This window comes from Taudactylus pleione, unplaced genomic scaffold, assembly GCF_031769625.1.
Source record: "Taudactylus pleione unplaced genomic scaffold, aTauple2 ptg001956l, whole genome shotgun sequence".
NCBI lineage: Eukaryota > Metazoa > Chordata > Amphibia > Anura > Myobatrachidae > Taudactylus > Taudactylus pleione.
The window spans coordinates 3288593-3312681 of record NW_028286352.1 but is presented as its reverse complement, the minus strand read 5'-3'; the positions used below and the strand labels follow the sequence as shown (position 1 = coordinate 3312681).

Below are 24089 nucleotides of genomic sequence, written 5' to 3'. Positions count from 1 at the left end.
AGAGAGTTTTTAGAAGTGGAGATGTTGCCCATAGCAACCAATCAGATTATAGCTATTATCTTCTAGAAGATGCTAAATGTTAAGTAGAATCTGATTGGTTGCTATGGGCAACATCTCAACTTCTAAAAACTCTCACTTTAGTAAATATACCCCATAGAGTCCATAACTAGGATGCTGGGTTTATTGATATTAGCAGGGTATCCGGTAACAGTGGTAACACAGCGATATAAACAGCAAGCCGAATAGTGATATTACAGGGACTACTGTAACAGCATTATTTAGGTGTCTCAAAAAATTTTAAAAACATATTTGCTGCCACTGGATACAAATATGTACAATAAGGGCAGAAGCAGTTAAAGGTTGATTAAAAAGCAAGGTAAAAATATACCATGGACAATGATCATACAATATAAGTAACTAAATACTGCATTTAGGGTTATTTCCGATGGTAATTCCATACCAAGTGTATCCTTCGTGGAGCTCAGTCTTAATAATCAGCTGCATCTGGTCCGACATTCTGCCACAGTCAGATGCACCATCTCCACAGTACTCCGTCATCAGTTCTAACTTGTCTGAAAATAGCAGAGCTCTGAATAAACAAACATGTTATGAACTGAAATTGCATTGGACAAAAAAAAAACATGTGCTGCACGTGTAAGGAAGAGGCATCGCTCTATCCTCTTGTGCTGCGCACACGAAACTTGGACTTCTTATAAAGGTGAAACACTTTTCTTTTCATAATGCTTTGCCAGGAATAGTTTCTTTTTCATCTACATTCATCTGCTATTGAGACAAAGGGACAAAGTGAAAAGTGATAAGGTGCCAGCCAATCAGCTCCTAACTGCCATCTCACAGGCTGTGTTTGAAAAATTACAGTTGGGAGCTGATTGGCTGGCACCTTATCACTTTTCACTCTGTCTCCTAACAGTGCTTAGTAAATAGACCCCAAAGTGGCCTAGTCAAGTAACTGCAAGGTCCTGTAACTGCAAGGTCCTGTAACTGCAATGGCCAGGCGTGTTTCTGCATAACAAACGGCAATTAGGGTAAAACAAATGGTAATTACCATAAATAAAACATTGCTCACGCTTCCATTATTGGCATAAACATAATACAGAAACACATAATGAAAGGTTTCATGCTTAATTGCATCTACTACAAAAAAACATAAGCAGCCAGGGGGCAGTTTAAGAGAAGAGGGGGCACTTGTGCAGTCTCCATGCGGACCCCCTCAAATCTCGCAAACAGTAGTGGTGCATCTGACTGTGGAGGAGTTGCCCATAGCAACCAATCAGCTCGTGCCTATTATTTTATAGACTGTACTTTATAAATGCTACTTCAAAGCTGATTGGTTGCTACGGGCAACTTCTCCACTGGTCCACTTTTCCATGCTTTTCACTGCTTGATACATAAACCCCTCATATGATTCCTAGTAATTTGATCTGGTTTGTTTGACTATTCTCATTGCCTGTTCCCTGATACTGCTCCTAGTGACTTCCCGGTTATGACCTTGGCTATTCCTCTGACCCGATTCCGCTCCATCCCTGGTACCGCATTGCCCATCTGGTCCTGACCCATTCCTGTCGACTGCGCTCCAGTAAGACCAGTCTTGTTGCCAGTTCTTAGTTCACCAGCCCATACACTGGTACCCAGACAAAGGACCGCAACCTGCATATCGGGCGCAGCAAAACCCAACCCCCCTTGTGAGTGTCCCTGGCAAAGGACACGGAGGTTTGCCTCTGTTCTGATTGTACGGTCCAAGTATATGGTCAGCATTCATAACATCCATTTTAGAGTTGTGACAGACTGGTAGAGATATCCAACAGTGAAATGAAGGTTGCTGAGACATGGGCATAGGGGTATTCAGGAGCCAGAGAGAGGTGACTGGGGATGGGGGAATCAGAAGTCAGGGGAAAATAGCTGGGGAACACAAGCTGCAGTCTGCAAGATTTTGGAGATGTACCATATATTCCAGTAGGACAGTTACTCAAAGTATAGAGCAAAAGTTACATTGTAATGGCTTAAACAGAAACAAGTCTTGAGCTGCCCAGTAATAGCCCAAACCTAAAAACCCATAGTAAATCTGTAGGATGATTTGTAAATTGCTGTTTAATGACAATCTCCATTTAACGTGATGAAACAATATTGCAAAGAAGAAAGACTTGTGCGGTGCCCACACTGAACAGCATTCACTGAACGTCATTCAGTGAGGGAGCCCGACCTCCTATCCCTGAACATGCCGAACCTGACGTCCGTCGTCAGGTTGACCAGCATGTTCAGTAGACAGTCGGGGACGGTGAACAATGTCGGGTAATGGATAGGCCCCTTTACACTAGAAGATTCATAGCTATAATTGCAGTACAAAGTGCTTATACCATTTCTTAAAACAAGGGGGTGAATACTTTAGTCAAGTATTGTTTTGTTTTTTTTATGAAAAAGCCTTCAAGTTGTTGCTGTTTTATTTGACATTACCAGTACTAGTATTTTGTGTTGATTAGCGGTAGGAATTTCCAAATAAATGTATTTTAACTCGATGTTGCACGAAATTAAAATGTGAAAAATGCCAAACAGGGTAAATATTTTTGGAGCCACTGTACTAACTTATCACATAGAGTCATACAGGCCTTCCAGAATATATGGATGAGGTATTGCTGAATGATGAGGGCATTGCTGGTTTGGAATAAAGAATTTACGTAAGTTTAAACATTTTGCAACAGGAGCAGCATGGAGGAAAACATCAAGTACACATATACAACGCTATGTATTTTTACATTATCTTAGTGACAATGTATACATTTTTATTGCATGACGTAAAAGGAACATTAAACAAAACATACATTGAAGCATGCAGATTCAACCACTGATGGGGAGGTTGGTTCAAGCAGGCAAAAATGCTCAATAAAGAGATACTTTTCTTACGATAATAATAATAATTACATAGTTTAACATTTTGTTTGTCAATTAAGTTTAACTTTTTATCCACACCAACAACAAATAAAAAACATTTTGATTTAGAGAAAGGTAAAAAAAATTATGAAAAACTATAAAGTACTGTTCAATTTGCCTAGAGTGTGGAAAATTCATTGGATCAACACATTACATTAATAACTACGGGGTGTATTTACTAAGCCTTGGATGGAGATAAAGTGAACGGAGATAAAGTACCAGTCAATCAGCTCCTAACTGCTATGTCACTGTGTTTGAAAAATAGCAGTTAGGAGCTGATTGGTTGGTGCTTTATCTCTGTTCACTTTAACTCCATCCAAGGCTTAGTAAATAGACCCCTATAGCCCTGCATATTCTGTTTTGCAAATCTCCAATCCTTCCTTACATTTATCTACAGTGCCTGCTAATAGCAGTTCTTGCGGTGTGCATTCCACAGAGGAGAACCGTTATCGTGGTTGGTGATCTCTCTGTCTATAAGCCTCACGTCGTCTGTGGGGACCTTAAACTGAGCCGGTTTACATAGACTTTATTAATATGTTTATACACAGTGATTCTCTCCTCATTAATCTTCTGTTCTTTAGTGTAAATAAATTCATACATTCTCTCGCTATAACTGTGATATTGCATACCTTTTATTAATTTATTTTCCTTCTATGTACTCCGTTCCGTTCCAGAACATCAATCCTGTAAGTTGGCGCCTTGAAATAAATATTAAAATGAGACCTCACCAGTGATTTTTAACGGGATCGAGATGTGCACGGACCCCAGTGTTTTGGTTTGGTTCTAATTCATCATCGTGCTTTGGTTTTCGGCTTTGGCAAAACCACCCTCAAGTGTTTTAGTTGGCATTTGGTTTTGGATCCCTTAAAAATCTATATGCATGCCCTTGCAAATCAATAAAGTATACCTTTATCCTACTTAATAAATTATAATATCCTGGTAGTTCTAGATGCAGTTGCCTATTTTCCTGAATGTCCGGGAGGTTCCCAAGTTTTGGAGAAGCCATCTTGGACTCCCAGGAGAGTAGACCAACCTCCCAGATCTAATTCCCCAGCAAAGGGATTGAAATACCAGCGGCTAACTTTGTTGTTGGTGCTAAACGGGACTGAATGTTAGTAACATGTACTTCATATGATATGCTTTGCCTTTGGATTGAACTATATGCTGAATATACAGTAGGTTGAATGAGGAAATAAAGATGTAGCGATGATGGAATGGGATTGAAATACCGGCAACTGTTTAGCCGCCGTAGAGGTGCAAAAGGTCAATAGGGTCAGAAGTTCTACATGAAAATGTGTCCACACAAAAATGGTCGACAATATTTTTATTAATTTTTTTTTAGGGTTAGGCACTTATCCTCACGGTTAGGGTTAGGCACTTACCCAGACAGTTAGGGTTAGGCACCAGGAGGGAGAGTTAGGGTTAGGTTGAAGATTAGGGCAAAAAAATAAAAAAATTGTCGACCATTTTTGTGTCAACCATTTTCATGTCGAACTTTTGACCCTTTCGACCTTTTTACATGTCTAAAACTGGGTACACACGTAAAGATTTTCTGCCCAACCATCCAACTAGTTGATTTGTTGGAATGATAACCTGGTAAGGTATGAAAGCAAATGACAATCAGCAATCTGCTCCCAAACGCCGGACAATGGACAAAAACTGTTGTTTGAACAAATTGTTTAGATCAAACATTTAACAAACTTGTCTGACGGCTATTTTCATCTGTTTTCTGGCATTTAGGAGCAAATTGATGATCATCATTTACTCCCATACTTTACCAGATTTTCATTCCAACCAATCAACTAGTTGGATGGTTGGACAGTTAATCTTTACGTGTGTATGCAGCTTTACTTTAGTGTGTCTGACTTTTGTACATGTCGAACCTTTTGTCCCTATCTAACTATTGACTGTCTAACATCTGGTGTCTATCTAGACATTGTCTATCTAATTACTGTCTATCTCTTATACCACACCCCTACTTGACGTCTTACACTGGGGTGGGATAAGGCTGAACCAATGGGAGGTGGAAGCAGCAGGACTGCGACGTAGACTGAATGTGGGGAGTGAAGGAGAGTTAGGAATGAAGGATGACACAGAGGCAGTGGACATGGAGGACTGAACAGAGGTTGCTGTTATCAACAGAAAGATAATTTAGGATGATACCTAAATAGTTCTATAGCATGGATTTAGCAAATAGTGCTTCATGTGACCAGCAAGCTGCATGTTTAGTTTTCATCCCCAGCTACACAACCTACCATTTATCACAGGTGAACTTCATCTGCTACTGTATGTTGTTGCAGTATCTCCCAAACGATCTTGTAAGGATAAGACATCAATGTTATAAAGAGAGTACATACACTGTATATGGAAATATGTAATGGCGGCTGTCGAGATGCCTACTGTCAAAATACAGACAGTGGCATCCCGATGGTTGGTATCCTGGCAGGGGTCAGGTAAGTATACTTACCCTCCCCCCTTCTCCCCCTAACCCTCCCTTCTTGTAGCCTAACCCTCCCCACACCACACCCTAACCCTAAGCCTCCTCGTTAGTGCCTAAACCTGTCTCCCTCCTTCTCCCTCTAACCCTCCCTTCTTGTAGCCTAACCCTAAGCCTCCCCGTTAGTGCCTAACCCTGTCTCCCCCCTTCGTTCCTAAACCTAACCCTCTGACCCTTAGTGCCTAACCTCCCCAGTGGTGCCTAACCCTCCCCCCCTAGGGGTGCCTAACTCTCACCCCTCCCCCCCCAAAACCTAACCCTAACTAATCTCCTCCTGAGACTGTGAGGCAAATTGTACCCTCTGCTAATAAACACACAGGGATGTGGGCCCCTAATTGAATTGGTCAGCACCACCAGTTAGCCCCGGGGTAAACTCCATGGCTAATTGGATATGCCCCTGAGAGCTCATGCCTCGGGCTAAGTGCTGGAGGTACGAGACAGAGTAGTAGGGACAAGAATGTGTTGCTGTTATTCTCTTGAATATTACGTCCTTTTTTGTACATTTTTGCTTAATTTCTTGACATTTTTAGAGTTGGAATTTTGAACATATTTGTACTTTTATTATGCTGACAACACAGTCTGGTAACACGTGCAGACACGCTATAACACAATGCTGTCTGCAGGTTCTTCCTATGGACATAACAGCGGTGATAGGTAAGCAGTGTGCAGGTGTGGCAGCGATGAGCCTGCCAGGACACCCCTATCAATGATGGAACATTCCATTCCTTTAGCAGTATAATGTATGTCAGCAGACAGCACATACCAGGAGCAGTTACCTAAATTCCCCTGTTGTTTTCCAAGATGTTTTCAGTTTCCATAGGCAACCCTGGAACCACTGTACTAGGCAGCAGGCAGAAACATTCTGACAATGTATATTATTTTTATCAGTGGTATTTATATAGCCTTACACGATTTCATATGGCCAAACAGAGACTGTTTTATTCACATTCCATCACAATGTGTATATGCTACTGTATGTAGATATCTAAACAAAAATTCAGCAGCTACCATACAAATCTAAAACATGTAAGGTGTTTCAATAATTTTCCATATGGTTCATTTAAAGCTTCAGAGCACCAGTTTGACAGGGGCCTTGCATCGATAGACTGTGCTACACAGGGAACCCGGCTCCTTCTACAAATTGAGGGTTAATTTACTAAAGGTCGATTTTAATCGATTTAACATCAATCAAAATCAATCAACGTCAATGTTATGATTCTGGGGCTAAATCGCACATTTACTAATACTTAAAAAAAAAAAAAATTGTTTGATAGTAAATGTGTGATTTAGCCCCAGAAACACATCGATGTTGATCGATTTTGATTACTTTTGATTGATTTTAACAACGTCTCAACCTCTATTGCTTACCCCTGTACCAGGTCAATGCTTTGACTCTGATCATCGCTGTCCAACCTTACCTCTCTTAGGGTGGGTGGGAGGGCGATTTGCCTTCACCCTGGACAATGCATGATTGCCGGTACACACTTAAAAGATTTAATGAAGGATGGAACGATCACAGGGCCTGATTCAGAGACGGACGCTCTGAAAGAGCGCTCGCTCTGAACCAGGGCGTTTTTTTTTTAATTTTTGTGCGGCCTCCTGGCCGCTCGTTTAGCTGTGGGTGACCATCTAGAGCTATTGTGAGTGGCCAGGATGACCATCGGGGCTTGCGGCGAGACCCTTGTGGTAGTGTCTCGTGGCCGAAAGCCCCAGAGAGCTTCCGGCTCTAATAGAGCCGGAAGCTCTCCCACTGACATCACTGGTGATGTCAGTACAGCCGCCCACAAACGGCAGGCGTTCGCTTGGCAATGCCTCCGTTTGTGAAGCCATCCCCCCACCACGCCTCCAAAATGGTGTGAGCTGTCGATCAAAATCGACAGCCGCCCCCTTTTGGTGCGAGACCCGGAGCGACGGAGCGCCCCTCGCTAACCGGGTCTCGCGTATGCGCACGTCGGTGCCGGCTCCGGCGTGCGTATGCGCAGTGGCCAAACATCAACCCGCTCATGAGCGCAAGGCGCTTGCGAGCGGGTCTGAATCAGGCCCACTGCTCTGTCCTTCATTAATATGTACAACCTCGCATGTGATATCGTGTGATCGGCCATGCAGCACGGCCAATCACATGATATCGCATGCAATCGAAGGAGCGCGCAAATCGGGCATACACACTGCACAATATGCCCGATTTGTCATTCCAATTTGGCCAAGTGGTGCCGATATCGTAATGGTGTGTATGCACCCTTAGGGGTCTATTTACTAAGCTTTGGATGGAGATAAAGTGAAAGGAGATAAGGTACCAGGGAATCAGCTCCTAACTGCCATGTCACATGCTGTGTTTTAAAAATGGCAGTTAGGAGCCGATTGGCTGATATTTTATCTCCAGGCCCCTTATTATGTACCAGATCCAGCTTGACCCTGACTACCACTGCTATAGTTAGCTCCCTCAATGCGAATCCTAGGCTTTGCCAGTGCTACAGTCTACTCTTGATATCTCAAGCACCTCCTACTTCTAACCATTGCCTGGACTGCTATACTTGTTCCATTGGATTCCTGGTTCTGCCAAACCTGCATCTTACAGCCATATTACAGTGGTCTCTCCACCTACTACCATTAATTCACTGCCAAAGTCTTCAGGGAATGTGTGCCAGTCACTGGGTTTCATCATCCTGGATTACGGTGTTATTATTTGTGCTACCTGGTGACAGTATCCCTCTGCACCAAAAGACAGCACAATATAAAAAAAAAAGAAAGCAAACATATAGAAAGCAAAATACAATATATTGTGTATATTCAACAAAGTCAACAGAAGAAGGTCGACACTGATGATGGTGACATGATAAAAATGTCAACACACCAATTAGGTTTAGGGTAGATGTTAGGGTTAGAACTAGGGATAGGGTTAGCATTTGGGTCTGCATTAGGGTTAGGGTTATTTCTAGGTATAGGTTTAGGGTTAGCATTAGGGTTACTGCTAGGGATAGGGTTAGGCTTGGCATTAGGGTTAGGGTTACTATTAGGGTTATCTCTAGGGATAGGGTTAGGCTTGGCATTAGGGTTAGGGTTACTATTAGGGTTATCTCTAGGGATAGGGTTACTGCTAGGGATAGGGTTAGATTAGCATTAGGGTTACTGTAACAGTTACCGCTAGGGATAGGGTTAGCGTTAGGGTTACCACTAGGGATAGGGTTACTGCCAGGCATAAGGTTAGGGTTACTGTTAGGGTTGGCGCTAGGGATAGGATTAGCATTAGGGTCTGCATTAGGGTTAGGGTTACCACTAGGTATAGGGTTAGCATTAGGGTTACTGTTAGGGTTAGCGCTAGGGTTAGAGTTACTGCTAGGGTTAGTGTTAGGGATAGGGTTAGCGTTAGGGTTACTGTTAGGGCTAGCGCCAGGGATAGGGTTACTGTTGGGGCTAGCACTAGGGATAGGGTTAGCATTCGGGTCTGCATTAGGGTTAGGGTTACTGCTATGTATAGGTTTAGGGTTGCTGCTAGGGATAGGGTTAGGCTTAGCATTAGGGTTAGGGTTACTATTAGGGTTATCTCTAGGGATAGGGTTAGCATTAGGGTCTGCATTAGGGTTACGGTTACTACTAGGCATAGGGTTTGGGTTAGCATTAGGGTTACTGCTAGGGTTAGGGATAGTGTTAAGGTTACTGTTAGGGATAGGGTTAGCGTTAGGGTTATGGATAGTGTTAGGGTCAGTGCAAGGGATAGAGTTAGCATTAGGGTTAGTGTTAGGGTTAGCGCTAGGGATAGGGTTACTGTTAGGGTTAGGGATAGTGTTAGGGATAGGGTTAGGGATAGTGTTAGGGATAGTGTTAGGAATAGGGTTAGGGATAGTGTTAGGGATAGTGTTAGGGATAGGGTTAGGGATAGTGTTAGGGTTACTGTTAGGGTTAGCGCAAGGGATAGGGTTAGCGTTAGGGTTACTGCTAGAGTTACTGAAAGGGTTAGCGCAAGGGATAGGGTTAGCGTTAGGGTTACTGTTAGAGTTACTGAAAGGGTTAGTGCAAGTGTTAGGGATAAAATTATGTAAAAAGACACCTTCCACATTTCATAAATATTTAAATTACAGCAGTGCTGACATACTGAATGTCGACATGGTTAATGACATGGTTGACATTTACAACCGTATCAGCATTCTCATGTCGAGCTAGTGAATTCTGACATGGTGAATGTCTACATAATTTATTGCACCCTATTTATATGGTAAAGTAATCACACATATATGGAACACAATGTATACATTTGGTACAAATATAACACATAATATCAACCAAAGTTGTTAGGAAATGGTGATGGGAAAGCCGGGTCTTCACAATTCCTTTCAAGTCTTCTCATCCTCCTACTTTACTACATCTCCTCTTGATCCTATACCCTCATAAATCAGTAAAGCTCGGGCTCCTGTACTAATCCCAACCCTAACTAAAATCTGTAATCTCTCTCTCTCTACTGGCAACTTTCCATCACTGTTCAAGTACGCTCCATTTCTGAAAAAAAAACAAATTCTGACCCTAACACTCTTTCAAATTACCGTCCTATCTTACCATCTTACCATCCTATCTCCCAGCTCCCATGCCCCTCCAAGCTACTTGAGAGACTTGTCTACACCCGCCTCACACACTTTCTTAACTCACACAATTTATTGGATCCACTTCAGTCCGACTTTCGTGCCCAACACTCCACATAGACAGCACTGACTAAGTTAATGAATGATCTGGTCACTGCCATGTCTAGAGGCCATTACTTACTTCTAGATCTCTCTGCTGCCTTTGACACTGTTGACCACTCTCTTCTCACACAAACACTACAATCCCTTGGTTTTAAGGACACAGCTCTTTCTTGGTTCTCATCCTACTTATCAAATCGCTCTTTCACTGCTCGTTTTCTAATTCTGCCTCATCCTCGCTACCTCTATCAGTTGGAGTACCACAAGGCTCAGTCCTAGGTCCTCTGCTTTTCTCAATCTATACCACCTCTCTGGGCAAACTGATCAGCTCTTTTGGATTTCAGTCCCATCTGTATGCAGATGATTCTCAAATCTATTATCCTCCTTTATCACCACCTGTATTGGTCCGTGTCACTGAATGTCTTTCTCCCATTTCATCTTGGATGTCATCTCGCCACCTCAAACTTAATATTTCTAAAACAGAATTAATTATATTTCCACCAGCCAATAACAGTTACCAACCTGATCTCTCTATCACTGTTGATAACTCGACAATCCACCCTGCCCCACAAGCTCACTGCCTAGGTGTCATCCTTGACTCTGAACTGTCCTTTGTTCCCCACATTCAATTTGTCTCAAAATCATGTTATATACATCAAAAAACATATTCAAACTTTGACCATATCTCACTCAAGACACTGTAAAAACTTTAATCCATGCACTCATTATTTCCGGCATTGACTATTGCAATAGTCTCCTTATTGGTCTTCCCAAAATCAGGCTCTCACCACTAAAATCCATTATAAATGCAGCTGCAAGGCTGATCTTCCTCGCTAAACATTCTTCGTGTGCTGCTCCGCTCTGTCAGTCCCTCCACTGGTTTCCGGTTTTCTACCGTATTCAATACAAAATACTTTTACTTACACATAAGGCTATTAACCAAACCATACCAACATACATCAGTTCACTCATCTCAAGATATCTCCGAACCCGATCTCTTCACTTAGCACAAGATCTGCTTCTCTCATCCCCACGCATTACTTGCTCCCATTCATGGTTACAGGACTTTTTTTGGTCTGCACCCACTCTGTGGAATGCCCTCCCATGCACAATAAAACTTTCCTCTAGTCTCCAAACCTTTAAGCGTTCCTTGAAAACTCACCTCTTCAGACAAGCTTACCAGATTGCAGAACCACCCACATAACCTTCATAGCTTCCATATCTAATTACATCCTCTTTCACAGTTCACACATAACCTCACACATACTGTAGTCTTTCTTTCACATCCTCCTTACCTTTGGCCGACATTCCTGTGTGACTGGATCATACAACCCACCAAAAAACTCTGCATTCTGACTGGCCCAAAATGCAATATGTAGCACCTATCCTTGTGTATCAATGCCTATCTCCCTATAGATTGTAAGCTTGCGAGCAGGGCCTTCCCTACCTCTATGTTTGTCTGTTATTACCCAGTTTTGTTCTATTAATGTTTCCAATTGTGAAGCGCAACAGAATATGTTGCGCTATATAAGAAACTGTTAATAAATAAAATAAATAAATAAAGTCTGAACAAAGTCATCAAAGAACAAAGCAACGTAAAGAAGCAAAAGGCATAATACAGTATGTGCATTGTAATAAAAACCTCATGTGCTATAGACAAGAGAGGCTGGTACTGATATCTGGCCACCTCTGATATATAACAATGTATCCTGGAGCACAGGAAAGACACAACATAAGGTTTCCAGGATGAACATATTAGTTTAGGAGAGAATTCATTATTCATCGCTACAACTTTATTTCCTCATTCAACCTATATTCAGCATATACATCAATCCAAAGGCAAAGCATATCATATGCAGTACATGTTACTTACTGTACATTCAATCCTGTTTAGCACCACCAACAAAGATATTGGTAGTATTTTAATATTGAGATCCTTGTCCTAAAGCAGAGAATTGAAGGTATTCAGCAGAACTAATAGCAGCAACTAAATTTGCAAAAAGCAGCTTCTATATTCTCTGAAGCAGGGCCGGCTCTAGGGATGTTTGACCAGTGCTGTCGAACAGGGGCGCCACCCATAAAGTGCGCACCCCTTCCCAACATCCCAATTTCAGTGGGACAGCCGAAGTGGCCCACGCATGGTCAAATCGGGGGGTTGGGGACCCCCACCGCCACAGCGGTGCTGAACCCCGGAGTCTGAATGGATGCTGTCCACATGCGTGCGGCATCCATTTTAGTGATGGAACAGGGCTGGGGAAGCCCAGCTAGTGAGGCTTCCCCCAGCCTGACGTTATTTGGTAGGCATGCCATTCAGGCACACCTCCAAATAACATCACATAGGGGGCGTGGCCTATGGGGCCACACACCCATTTTCGATGTTGGGGCGCATTGTAGAGAGCCGACACAGGGTGCTCCGACCACTGGAGCCGGCCCTGCTCTTAAGGATGATTTCCCACTAACATTGGGTGGAATGCAGCCAAGGTAGAAATGCAGTCAAACCCCCAAAATGCGGGTTTGACCACATTTCTTATATGCACCAAGCCCTGGTATGCGATGTACCCCGGGGCTTGGTTGGAGTGGGTACACCATCTCCTGAATGGCGTTACCCTATAGAAGCCTATGGGCTTCTATCGGGAGAGTTCTGTGAAAGAGATCCAATTGGATGCCTCCCAGCACCCCCGCGGCATGTGCGTCCTTTGACACATGCTCAGAAGGACGCCAGAGGGGCTTTTGGGACATAGACCCAGAAGTCTCTCCATCGCAAATGGCCGCTCTTACCAAGAGAGCGGTCCTATGCGGTGTTTGTCATGCATACCAGCATTGCTAGCGCCGGTATGCCTGCGTAGAGTGGTGGGATGCGTCGCATACCTTATGCGATGCGTCATACATCCCGCCCATTGTGTTAAACAGCAGTAACACACCTGAGTTTGACATGCGGTAGCTAATGTGCACTTGCATTTGTGAACAGCCGTAGGAAATGAAGGATACTTCGTCGACACCAAAGCATTCACTTGCAATGCACAGAAGTAAATTACGCTAGAAACATCCCAACAATGGAACAGTGACATAAGTAGTCCTGACCACAAGTGCAATTAATAGTCTGAATGGGTTCCATAGACGCTTTCTTAAAAGATGCTAGGACTAGATGTATATTTAGCCATAAGGGTAAGGACTATAAGTATCTGCCTTTAAATGTGGTGTAAAGTTTTCTACTTTGGAGTAGATCTGTCATGGACCATTCTCCAACATTTGCCCTAAAAGGCAACACTGATTGAGACCTGATCAAAAAGAAAACCAAGTGTGAAACACCTGAGAACATTTGGAAGTATTGCTTATGTCCATATACAGTACCAAAGGAGAGAAGACACAAGTTGGACTCTCATTAGTCAGCAAAGTGAATAATGTTTGGCTATTGCCATGAAATTAAGGGTTACAAATTGTTGATTCCAAATACAAGGGACTTTGTATTGCATACAAGTTGAAGAGAAGCTGAATTTAGACATGCAGAGCAAATATGAGTCATTGGACATACTGTACCAGCAGCTGGAGACAAATCTGAACCAGAGACTACCAGCGCGGAAGTTCAACCTCAACAAAGATCATCTGCTGGATCAAATATCTGCAAACTTCCCAGAAGATATGATGTGAAATTTGCAAACATTATATTCAGTGTACCTCAGTAACTTCAAAATTGAAGTCTAAAGGGGGGAAAGGGACTTTTCATAAGTTAGGAGTCAAGAACATAAAAGGCATCAAGATTTGTGAAAGTGACAGCGATTCAAAAGTTATATGTCAAGAAACTGTTGCTGAGTCCTATGTATTGAGATGGACTTTGCTAAAGATTCAGTTAAGGAGGCCAAACTTGATATGTTGATGTTCTTTTACATGTCTAACCTCCCCTTTTTTATACAAGTTGCTATGGAAAAGCTTCTTGTGTAAGTTTGTGTAACATGGGGAAACTTGTAGCAGGTGGGTGTTAGAAGTGGAGTGTGCTACTGCAGTCTCCAACAACATGGCTCTTCAAAGGAAACTTCTGTTCCTTTACCAAGACGGCCACGAATACCTTAACTTTGCATTCACAGCACCATCTTGTTTATTGTGTTTGAGCGATACAGTGGAGGATGGCTGTCCTTCCCTTAGCTCCTGAGACCTGAGGCTACTACCCGCTTATGACAACTCTTCCAGCGCCCTGCACCAGCCCTGCAATACTTGAACAGCTGCCTAACCACGCTCCCCTACAAGATCTGCTTCATGCTCTGGACGTCCAGTGTAACAGTGAAAAGTGAGTACGGCTGTACACAATAAACCACATAACTCGGTTAAGTTTCACTGGACTAGTTGCTTGGATTCTTTAGACATCCACTAGTGTGTACACAACTCTGCTACACCACCAAGTTGTACACAAGTTTCCAACAGGGACTTGATCTACAAACAGCAGGTAGGAAACTTAAAAGGCTAGTCAAGCTCCGATGCTGCACACCCTCCCTCACCCATGGGGAGCAGGATAATTAAATGACATCAGAGGGGGATTTAAAATGAATAGCAGAGCATGCTGGGGGAGAAAGAGTGAGAACTTTTACTTAATGGAAAAAATAAAGATTACATTGTGGAAGACCCTCAACAAATTATTTCGGGATCCAAAATGGAAATGTGTCTGACATAACAGTAATAAAAAAAAACTGTTCTAGACAATTGCTTTTCCTCATTTTATTTTGCTCTCTCTCTCTTCTCGTGATCTCTCGTGAGCAATGTTAAGAGAAGCTTGCATCTATAAACTGTCACAATGTGACTAATTGGCAGATACAGTAATACTGAACTGTATCTCAAGCAGTCAGCATCTCTGCAGGCATTCCTCCACTGTTTGCATCTAGTGTGTCCATCATAGGTCAGTGTCTGAGACATCCAGCTTATCAAAGTGAGTCTCTCTTTCATCTAACACCTCTTTTCACTTAACAGAGTGTACATCTCTGCCAAAGTGCTACTGGGAGATGCAGGGTGCAACTGGGAGGTGCTGGGTGTAACTGGGAGGTGCAAAGTGCTACTGGGAGATGCAGGGTGCAACTGGGAGGTGCTGAGTGCAACTGGGAGGTGCAAAGTGCATCCCAATAAAAGTATAGTAATATAAACTCAGCCAATTAAAAACTGGTTAAAATATTGTGGAATGAAAATGGAAAAAAGAAAATGTCTGTAGCAATTCTCAATGTTGTCCTTTACCCCCTTTATTTAATTTCAATAATCACACCAGTGCACCAACAAGCAAGCCAGGGCGGCTCTGGGCAGCCCTTACTGCACCCACCACATGCATAAGGCATAAGAGAAAACTAGAATTGCTTTGGCTCCACTCCTGCCTCCCTGGCTGCAACTGTCCACTTTTCTTTGGGCCTGATTCATTACGGATCGCTATTGCGATTACGCCCGTAAAAGGCCGATTGTTGTGTATGCGTATGCATTGCAGTGCGTGTGTACGAAGGCACCACTGCGATTGCAGAGACCACGCAGACCTATCTCAGAGTGATTGACAGGAAGTGAGCGTTTGGGGGTGGTCAGAGAAGTTTGAACGCCATTACAGGGGCGTGCATAAATGATCCACTGCAACAACATACGCAGCTTGCATACTCACTGCGTGCGATGAGGTTAGCCATTTCTGAGTATGGTCAGACCTGTTGTAATTGTGCGTGAGGGGCCGATATTACTTGATGTTCCTGATATATACGCAGGATTGCTAAGTATTACGGATGAGCGAAAGTGGGAGTGGGCGTCTCTATGCTGGCTTTGGGCGTCTCTTTATTTGCTTTGTGATTGTAGTCATTACCATAATTTCACAATCGACCTGCATGCATAATCGCAGACCCTTAGGGCCTGATTCAGAGCTGAACGCTCTGACCAGAGCGTTCGCTCTGAATCAGGGCCCTCCTACCTGTTTTAGGAGCGTCCTCATGGACGCTCGCATAGCTGTGGGTTACCACCCACAGCTTATGCGAGCGTCCATGGTGATGGTCGCGATGGTCTTGACCATCGCGACCATCGGGCTTGCGACGAGACCCTGCGGTAGGGTCTCGCTTCCGCAAGCCCAGGAGTGATTTTGGCTCTATCAGAGCCAAAGTCACTCCCACTGACATCATTACTGATGTCAGTGGGGCCGGCTTCAGACGGTAGGCGTTCCCATGGGAACGCCTCCGTTTGGCAGGCACGCCCCCGGCACGCCCACCAAAGGGGGCGTGCTGTCAATCAACATCGACAGCACGCCCCCTTTGGTGCGAGACCCGGAGCGATGGAGAGCCCATCGCTCGCCGGGTCTCGCGCATGCGCACGACGGAGCTCCCTCCGTCGTGCGCATGCGCAGTGGGGGAACATCGACCCGCTTGGGAGGGTACTGCCGCTCACGAGCGGGTCTGAATGACCCCCTTTGTTCCAAGACAAATTATTTTACATATATTGTATGGACTGGCTGGAAACCTCTTGATATAAAGATTAATTAACCTCTGAAGTTTATGATACATGAGAAAAGTTAATTGATACACTACCCCCGAACACCACACAAAAGCATATGATTACCTGAGATATACTGCCTGGTATGAATGACGTAACCTGGTGAATGATGCCCCAACGCATGTTTCCCACTACTATAGATTTTTGGATTGCGCAGTGCCAATTTGTGTATTTCCGCTGTACAGAAGTACAGATGTGTCCTCATACACTGTGGTTTCAGTCACGCCAAATGAACCCTCTTGGCGCATCATGTCCTGGGCTACCCGGTCGCGCCGAACGTCTTTTTAGCTCAAACTGTGTATCTAATTCTCACAAATAAAACAACTGAAAGCAACAAAACGACTTTGCTAGATTACACTGATCAATTTGCGACATTTGTACATCTGTGTACGAAGTGCTATGATGCAGCCGCCGCTGCTTTTTCTCACGGCAACTTCCGTTCATCTGCGACTTTGTACGTGTTTAAAGCTAATTCTTGTGAGATTAAAGGCACAGCCCAGTGTCTGTAGTACACTGTGAGTGGTGTCTCGCTGCGTCTGCAATGCAAACAAAATGCACCGGACATCTTCCGCTATATGGCATCTTGAGGCTAAGTTTATGGGGACACATTTGTATGTCACACTAAGCATAAGCCCCTAGGTGTCCAGCTGCTGAATGAGACGGTATTCCAGTAGACTTCGGCCACCGTCCACCACCTTTTACTTTCCTGCCGCAGTCACAAAGTTTTTAACCAGTTTATTTTTTGTGGGAAAGAAGATTATGTGGGAAGAAGCAGGGCACAGTGCTGATCTATAGAGCAACCATCCTAAAATTACAGAGAAAGAAGGGGTTTCTTGCTCAGTGCATATGACCTTTATTGCCATACTACAGTACTATTTGTGATTATAGTATATTTTATAAATAAATATAACAAAAATAATAATATATGAATAAACCTAAATACCCTTATTACCACTTATACCCATTTTCCACCAAAAACACGGGTCTTACCTGGCTTTAGGACATGGGGCCTGATTCAGAGCCGTTCGCTATTTGCGGTCGTTCGTTCAAAAACAAGGGGTGGCTATTCAAATGATCCGTTCGCAAATTGCAGTCTGTTCACACCTCTAAGTCTGAACGAGCGAGCAAAACATACGCTCGTTTATTTGTTAAAAACGCCCCCTGGCCACTCGCACCATACGTCATGTCCGCTATTTATTAGATTAATCGAGTACATCGACCAGCGTATGAACTGCTCGCTATTCTTGTGGTTGGTTTTTGCTACCACAATCTTGCGAGCAGTTCTGGCTATAAAATAACCCAGTGACGTGGTCAATGACGCTGCTGTATTAATTATGCACACCCATAAAACGCCCGTTTTGACTGTTTGACACGCCTGCGTTCTGATCTCCACTCCCCGTTTTCAAGCACCTTCCCCTGTTACCACCCACATACGCCTCATTCTGTCACTCAAAATAGCAGGCATTCGCTATATTGCGAGCACATGAATTTCGGCCGCACTGACTGGTTTGCGCATGCGTATAACGATCCGTACGCATGCGCAGATGTGCAAACATCGCTCGGAACGAGCGTACTGCCGCTAGCGAGTGGCTCTGAATGAGGGCCATGGTTCCAACTCAGTTCAGACCCAGTTCATAATCTGTTTACACTGCATCTTCGATCAGGGTTATTCCTGGGTCAGCTCTGTTCACACTGAATCCAGGTCTGCCCTGCTAAACTTGTGAGGTCATAAAAAGTGGCAGGTGACTGCTACACAGGCACCAATCGCCTAATTTTAGGCATGACCCAGGTCGGATAACCCGGTTCACGCCATTTATATTGCACCATTACCCAGGTTCATCCCGGGTTCAACCCTGGTAGCTACCTGGGTGCATTCCCAGGTCACTTGACCCGGGTTATTTTTTAGGGACCCTTTTCCACTACCTGGGAAAACCCAGCAATAACCTGGGTTATTGCAGCAGTAGAAAAGGGGGATTATTCTAGAAAAAAAATAATTTGGTGCAGTTTTCTTTCATAAATAAAGTGCAACCATCTCTAATTAAGTCCACGGGTGGCATCCAGGTGAGACTAGTTAATAGGAGGAAAATGTCATTGAATCCAGCCGCACTTCTTGTTATATATAATTTCATATGTACATAGTAAAATGAATATTTATGTTTCAGTGAATGGCAATTAATGGATTTACACAGTTATTAAGGTTAGAGAAGTTGCCAGTTTATTTATATATTTTGACCCCTCACAGAGGGAAACTTGGAGTGGGCTGCTCTCACTGGACTATGGACACTGTGGGACACTGCCATCCGCAGGGGCATAACGGTGCGAGCGGTCGGCGGGAAGGAGCTCCGCACGCGACCGCAGCTGTTGTAAGGAGCACCCGCGGGGGGCGCTGGGACAAAAAAGCTTCCTGAGGAGAGGGAGAGACTGGACTTACAGGGAGCACGCTGAGGGAAGCCGCTGCAGAGAACGGAGCGGGCTATGAGGAGAGCCGCAGCCGTTGTGAGGAGACTGCCGGGCCCGGAGTACACAGGAAGCTGCTGGGGGCTCTGAGAAGAGGAAGCAGCGTCAGTAGTGGAGCTGCCCTGATTCCTCCCCCTTAATGATGAGTGACAGCTGGGATACTGAATGCAGAGGAGATCCCTGTTTCTGGTGCTGAGTGTAAGAGATGGAGAGCAGGTCTGTCAGCTACTATGAAACACCACACTTCAGTACAAGCCTTGCAGTTACTACAGACAGTATCAGTTATTAAACTCATCAGTCCTAGCTACAAGTAATGGTCAGTTTTCTCACTAAAGTCACTCCCTCGCTATCAGTAGAGGTAAAAAATAGATATAGATTGTAAGCTTGCGAGCAGGGCCTTCCTACCTATATATCTGTCTGTTATTACTCTGTTTTGTTCTATAAATGTTTCCAATTGTAAAGTGCAACGGAATATGCTGCGCTATATAAGAAACTGTTAATAAATAAATAAAATTAGTGAGGAAAGTGAATACCTCAGTCAGCGTAGTCGAACCTCCCACAGCTATAATAAAGGGACATCTAGTCCAGTGGTTCTCAATCTCGGTCCTCGGGACCCCACACAGTACTCGTTTTTCAGGTCACCCAGCAGGTGCACAGGTGTATTCATTACTCACTGACACATTTTAAAAAATTCAAGGATGGAGCTGATTATTTCACTTGTGATTCTGTGAGAAGACCTGGAAAACATGCACTGTGTGGGGTCCTGCTGGAGATATCCTAGAAAAGGAGAGAAAAAGGAAGCTCAGGATGTATCGACAGGCTAGCAAGGGATTATAAATTATAAGTGACAGCACACTAAGGGACTATCCTATGATGCTCAGTTTGTTATATAGGAAACCTTAATTCCTGTCAGGAAATTTGGCCAGTATAGGAAGAGTAACCCTCTTCAGTGTCAGCACAGGCCCGGGCTTGCAACTTTCAAGTGTCAGTACAGATATTAATCAACAGTATCAGAGATCAGAGTAATATAAATATTTCTGAGGTACTCATCCCTTCTAACGTGCACCAATGAAAGGTTACTAGCCAGAGTCTAAGGGGTCTATTTACTAAGCAGTGTTAGGAGACAAAGTGAAAAGTGATAAGGTGCCAGCCAATCAGCTCCCAACTGTAATTTTTCAAACACAGCCTGTGAGATGGCAGTTGGGAGCTGGTTGGCTGATACCTTATCTCATTTCACTTTGGGCCGTATTAAATTTGAGGCGAAAAGTCCAGACTTTTCGCCTGCTGGACTTTTCGCCTGTTTTCCAGGTGGAAAAGTATTGCGTGCGTGCCCGCTATTCCCCGTATTCAATTCCAAAGTAGGCGAAATCGGGAACAGGCGAAACTTGGATCAGAAAAAAAATACGGGAATTTTCGGGAAATAATTGTAGGACCCCCCTAAAGATGTCCAGACCTCGGGGATCACTATGGGTACCCCAATTTCTGCCTGCAGTTGAAAGTCGGCTTTTTAAGTAGATGCGGCAGGTGATTATTTTTCCCGACATTGAAGAAGTGATGCAGAAGAGCACTTAGGTTTTTTTTTCCATTTTTAAAAGTGGTCCCATCAAATTTGGGGTACATGAAAATGTAGGTAAGCATATTTTTAAGTCCCTAAAGGTAATTTTAAAAATTCTTCAAAAAGACAGCTGCACATATTTGGGGACCCCACCAGAATTAATTTCGTTAGTCTGGCATTTTGTTTCCCTATTATTTTTTTTTCACCCCAAAATTTTGAAAATTTTTTTTGGGGTGACCTGATTTTTTTTTTCACATTTTGTTTTTAAGGGGGCATTCCCAAGGGTGCAGGCTATTTTTTTAAGCCTGCACCCCTAAACCCCAAATCTGCACTTTTTTTTCACCTGCTATAGGTAATTGAAAAATTATCCGTTTTTTTTTTTTTTTAAATGACCCTTCACCCCATTTACGAAAAAAAAACGGTAATTTTCGGGAAATATGCCTTGGACCTCCCTAAAGATGTCCAGACATGGGGTACCCCCATTTTTGCATGCTGAAGGAAGTCGGGGTTTGTAATAGCCACGCAAGGTGCAATTTTACGGCTAAGAAGAACTGACAAAGAATAGTACTTAGATTTTTTTTGGGGGGGAAAATAACTATTTCTATCAAATTTGGGGTACATGAAAATGGGGGTAAGCATTTTTTTTAAGTCCCTAAAGTTATTTTTAAAAATCTGCAAAATTGCACCTGCTGCTTGCCCCCGCAATGAAGAAAACACCTTCCGCATACATGGGGACCCAACCTGAATTAATTTAGATAGTTTGGCACTTTGTCCCTCTATTTTTTATTTTTTTTTACCTCCAAAATAAAAATACATTTTTTGGGGTGTCCCGAATATTTGTAAACTTTTTTTGCCACAGTTTACCTTTAGGGGACTGTCTTAAGGCTGCATGAGGGTTCCCGCAGTGTTGTACCCCAAAACCGCAATTCTGCACTTTTTTCCGTTTGCAATTCATAGGCGAAACTTTTCACCCTATTACATTGCATTGACTTTCCACCTAGGCAAAAAGTCTTCCAAATTGAATACATATGAACCTCAAAACAGGCGAAAATTACGTCATCAGCGAAAAAGTATTGTGGAAACTGACTTTTCGCCTCAAATTGAATACGGACCTCTGTCTCCTTACACTGCTTAGTAAATAGATCCCTAAGTGACTTGAGGGACATTCTGGGACTTACATATTAATTAAACCTAGTATGAGAGTAGAGTCATTATATTTGTTGCATATAAAAGCATTAAGGTATTTCGTTAACCCATTTATTTCACAGTGCGAAAAAGAAGCTTTCTGGCTCTAATAAATTTGTGGATACAGGTGTAATCTTTATTTCTCACAATGTGTGTGATGAGTTGTCTTCTGAAATTGTTGAATCATATGTCTGGTGTGGCAATTGTTATTCTGCTGAATTATCTGTGAATAAATCTTACTTTTGTCTCAATCTCACTGCCTGTACCTCTATTACGACACTTCAGAAGTGTTAAAGAGAACCCTGAACGCAGAGTTGTTTGGTATGCAATCTATTACACCCCACCTAATATTACCTGTGCATTAAGGGGTATTACACACACGTCAATACGTTTTAGAATAACCTCCTCAGAAGTTGTGCAGTTGTCAATAAAATGATTTAAAATAGATAAAAGGCCATTGAAGTGACACAATTTCAGTTGACAAAGCTAATTACTACAAGATTTGGTATCTCGTAGCAATTAGCTTCTCAAGAGACATTGTGCCTTTTAGCTATATTTGATTAGATAAAACATAAATCACAGTGACAACCTCAGTGTAAGGTTAATGTTTAGCTGTGATGTTCATATGGGTGGGTAACATTAAAACCGATGACTCTTTGATGGAATATTTCACATTACAAAATAAAAACTCGTTATGATTTGCAATTATTGCTTAAACTTCCCAGTTACTAAGTGATGTTAAAGGGTACTTGATAATGACTCATTCTGAAACATATACATTGTGATTTTCTACATCAGGGGTTCCCAACCCAAGTCCTCAACTACCACCAACAGGTCAGGTTTTGTGGATTTCTTTAATAATGCACAGCTGAGTTAAACTATTTTGCTGGGCTAGAAGCTGATTGGTTGCTATGGTCAATACCTTTACTTGTCACCTTTAGAAGGTCTGATAAATCTCTGGCAATTCAACCCAGGGTAGCGAGCAGGGTTTGACACGGGATGGACCCTGGTTACAGGGCACTGTAATTAGGTGAACGGTTCCGTTTACAGCATAGCAACAGTCGGCTCACCTGCGCTTGGAGATGATGTCATCAAAAAAGTTAACACTCCACCTGTGTGCAGTATAAACGGGCCGACCGGGACTAACCCTGGACAGAGGCGCATAGTGAACAAGGTCTGTCTCGGGTATGTCCCGGATCAAAATCCCAGGTACGATGCAGGATTTTGACTTTGTAGAATGATCTAAATGACCATCTCAAGTGGGTTACATCTTGCGGATTTCAGCATACTGCGCATACGCCACACAGAGAACTCGGAGACTGCAGGTGCGCCGAATCAGACATACGGATGGAGAACACAAGTGCGGACAGATTGATGGAAAAGTGGCTGCAGATGGGTCTGACACAGAACCAGCCTGTGTATCTTCAAATTTCACTTGAGTAGTTAAGATGAATTCTAGATACATTTTGCCTAAGTAAAAGAGCTTTGAACTCACAAAATGCCACTTGTAATAAAGATAGTCATACAGATCGCATCACATCACCTGCGGTTTTCACCTCTACACCACAGGATTTACTGACTGCCGCCTGTGTGGTGGTTTGCAAACTCCAAAACCAGCAGCATTTTTCAGGCCAAAATTAGCTGGGGGTTTTTTATGCCTCTCCACATGGGTCATTTGCAATTAGCTGCCATTGGTCTACTTTTCTTACTGTTTTCTGGAAATGTTAAGTTAAATGCTGACAATCCACCAATCACCAATCCACAAATCCATCAATGGGATGTCTACACTCATTGAGCTATACACCAATCAGAGTTCAGAAGGCTGCAAGGAAAGATGACGAAGGGCCGACGGGAGCGGGGGATGTCTTCAGATCTGAGGCATGATTTACAGTGAAATGGGGAAGGGGGGGGGACATGCAGATTTTGGGCATAATGCTTAATGAGCCAAGAGAGGAGGCAAATCTGTGGTATGATTTTTAATGAGGGAGGGGGAGGCAAATTTGGGGTACTTTTTTTAATGAGAGAAGGGTTTAGATTTGTGGTGTTATTTTTAATCAGGGAGGGGTTAGGGGTTCATATATGGGGTAAGATTTTTAATAATTAAGCTGGGGAATTCGATTCTAAATAGAGTGGGATCTGGCATCTGATTTTGAGGAGAGAGCTCGGACTTGGGGTCTAATTATGAATATGATCAGGGCCGGCCCGCCCGTTACGTCGACTACGCACGTGCGTAGGGCGCCAGCCAGCAGAGGGCGCTCAATCCCCAGCGCAGCCAAACTTACAGGAACCCTCC

At 43.3% G+C, this 24089-nt stretch overlaps 1 long non-coding RNA gene across 1 annotated transcript in view; it reads right to left on the bottom strand.

Annotated features, from left to right (window-relative positions):
- LOC148436115 (uncharacterized) overlaps window positions 1-555 on the bottom strand; it is a 231128-nt gene extending 230573 nt beyond the window's left edge. The window contains exon 1 of the long non-coding RNA XR_015876506.1: window positions 461-555. This is a non-coding gene — a long non-coding RNA (uncharacterized LOC148436115). The remainder of the gene's footprint in view (window positions 1-460) is intronic.
- Between the last annotated feature and the right edge of the window lie 23534 nt (window positions 556-24089).